Genomic DNA, 3,394 nt, shown 5'->3' with positions numbered 1-3,394 from the left:
TTAAAAAAATATACAAAAGGATGACAAGGGAAATGTCTATATATACGATGTTAAAGGTAAGGAGTAATAAATAAGTATAAATTTCCTTAGGCCTGGTGCCCACGATGCTAGAAATCGATCCGAGTTCTCGGACCGAGGAATATATAGCCAATTAACTTTCCAGATAACATTTTGCTTGCACAAACTTTTATAGAAAAGCGACAATTTTATTGGCTACACATTTCTCGGTTCTAGTACTCGGACCGATTTCTAGCATTGTGAATACCAGACCTTAGTACTTGACTAGGTTAGATGATTTTAAAAACGCTTTCGATCAGCCATTTTGTACAACACATATGTAGGCACAACACACATATAGTATGTCACATTGAGCATTCTTCCATGGCTGTTCAAAAACTCCTCTCGATACCAACTCCACTAACCTCACCAAGCCCATCCACCACAGCTACTTTCCGTCGTGGACTTTCAGTGTTTTCGAACGCACCCCATGGTGGAAATATGCAAGGGTTGCGTTCCGTTTCACGCATTATGCGCGCATTGCCTACAATATACGTAACATGAACTATAGATAAATGCGCGCATATGCGTGAAACGGAACGCAGCCAAGGTGAAACGTTCTGCTAAATGCGCAGTAGCTACCAATCAGAAAGTTGCCCAAAAGTGAAAAACCCAATGGCTACCTTCATCAGACATCACACTAGATTAATATATTTTTAGGCAACTTTCAGATTAGTTCTACTTCCACCTCCATAATGCGCAATGCAACATCTTAAGCCAGCGACACACGGTGCTTGTTTTTGTGCTGGATCGCTTGCTGGATGGAAATACTCTGTTCTGGGCCTATATTTTTTAAATTTTTGCGTATACATAAATTTCATTGCGCAGCTATTTTATGGTATGATTAAACCTGCGCAATAAAACTTACGTATACGCAACTATTTCAAAAATAATGGCCCTGATTTGTGCATTTCTGAAGATAGATGAAAATGCATCAATCAAAACAGAATATTTCCATCCAGCAAGCAATTCAGCACGAAAACAAGCACCGTGTGCCGTTGGCTTTAGTGACAAAAATTATATTAAATTGATCGATTCTGTTAAAAAAAATATTGATTCCAAAAAGAATCTAATATTTCAAAGAATCGATTATTTACGAATCGATTACAAAAAATATAATCGATTCTCATATAATCGATTTAGAATCGGGCATCTCTAGTTTTGACATTAACATGTTCGTCGGACATATGCGTTGCGCATATACATGAAGAGGAGTTGGCCTATGGCCGCCGTGTGGTGCGCATCGTTTTTCGTTGCCTCTTTTTTTGAAGACTTCTATAGATCTTTCATTTCTGTGAGATTGCAGATTTTCTGTTGTATCACCTTTGGGTTTTGTGCTATTGTTATTCCCGACCTGGCTTTTGTTTATAAACTTGATTTTGGTTATTTATTGGACTTTTAATTATATGTGATTTGCCGTAGTTTTTTTTTGCCGGTTCTATACGTGGCAAGGTGGCCTTTGTTGCGGTCACACGTTCACGTGATCACGTGTATGCGAACATTCTCTGTATATTATTATTGTGAATAATGGAATCACGTGATTCGAGTGAAAGGCTGTTTCAGCTGGGAACCAAGAATTTGGAGGATTTGGCTTCGATTAAGAACCCTGATATTCATATTCAAGAGGAAGTACTCATGGATAGCCAGTCTGCTGGAGTTATTATGCATTCTCCTGGTTTAGTTGGAGCCGGTCCGCAGAAAGCTGGCTGTGCTCCTTTCTCGGCTAGACCTCGGCTTCTTCTTCACTGGCCCTGAGAGTTGATAAGAATCTCTGTTGATAAGAATACTGACCGTCTACGTAACAGGCTGAGTGGGACTGGTTCGTGTTCCAGTCTGCTACCGATTCCTGTGTTGGATATTAAGTCAAAAAAAAATACTTACAAAAGCATTTACAATAAAAAAGCTGTTACTACAATGATGAAGGAATATTTGGATAATAAGGATAAAGAGGTTCAGATCAAGAAACTACGTTTTGATGAAGATGGTAAAACTGTAAGCTTTGAAGTGGAATCTATGGCCGCCGCTAGTTTTTCGCCTCCTTCCTTGGGTCTGGTCCGGTCTTCTGTTCTCCCATTTCCCGATGGAATCATATCTCCCTTGACATCATGGGTGGGATCTGAGGATTTAAATCCCAGGCTGCCTGTGGCGACAGGTAATAGATATAGACCTGGCAGTAATGGTCCTTTTATTGTTTTTTTAGAACGAATAGATCTAGATAAACAAAGCTTGAACGATGCCCCGTTTGTGAGCTCTCTCAAGCTTGCGAAAGCTTTACATGTTCGGGGAACCATTGGTCCATTCATAAATGTTTCATATGATTTGAGGAAAATTAATAATAGAAGATTTTCTATATCTTTTCTTACGGATGCTCTTGCAAATTCGTTTGTTCGAGAAATGTCCAAAATTCCGGATAGGTTATTTAAAGATGAGATATGGGCTGCATTCATTCCGGATTTTAGAGGCAGAAAAAAGGTAGTACTTTATGATGTTGATGAACCGAGTTTGAAGCTTGATTTTGTTAAAAATTAGCTTAAACATCACATAATTGGAAGAGAGAATGACAATCTCTAATGTTGGTAGAACGTTTAAAAAAAAGAATTGTTGATATTACTATGCCTGATGGTTTTAGATTGATAGACTCCAATTTGGTTGTTGCTAATTTTGAGAACTTCTGTTTACCTTCTTTTGTTTACATACTTGGGAAAAAAATTTTTCTTAAGCCATTTACTGGTAAAGTTGTGCGCTGTGACCACCCAGGTAGCAAGGTGACTTCTAAAGACGTCATTAAAACGTCATAGACGTCTTAATAACGTCTTAATGACGTCTTTAGACATCACTTTGCTACCTGGGCACTGTCTTAGATATAGTCACTTTAAAAATTCATGCAAGAAACTTGCAGAACCTTCAGTTTGTAGTAGATGTGCCATTACAGGACATTCTGCCGCTGGGTGTACTTCTGTGAGGGAATTGTGTATTAATTGTGAAAGGGGTAAACTGGCTGGTTCAAATCATAGTGCTATCAGTAATATTGAGTGTACAACTTAGTTCGGTCCGTTTTCAAAAGATGGCTCTAGGTGCTATAAATGGTTGATGGCAAAAGCTGATTTTTGTATCGTGAAGTGTCAACATCTATCAACCAAATATTGTTTACAAGCCTTTGAGTTTTGCACAACAAGTTTAATTTTTACTGCGTTGAAAATGTCGAGTTTCGTTCCAAATAAGCACCATTTGCGGGAAGTTTTGATTTTCTGTTTCAATTGGAAGAAAAGTGCAGCTGAAGCGCATCGAATGCTTGTGGAAGTTTTTGGTGAATCTGCACCGTCGGATAAATCTTGCA

Source organism: Odontomachus brunneus, unplaced genomic scaffold (genome assembly GCF_010583005.1).
Source record: "Odontomachus brunneus isolate Ranch 3 - 2012 unplaced genomic scaffold, Obru_v1 Obru_scaffold_172, whole genome shotgun sequence".
NCBI lineage: Eukaryota > Metazoa > Arthropoda > Insecta > Hymenoptera > Formicidae > Odontomachus > Odontomachus brunneus.
Note: the sequence above shows the minus strand (reverse complement) of the source record.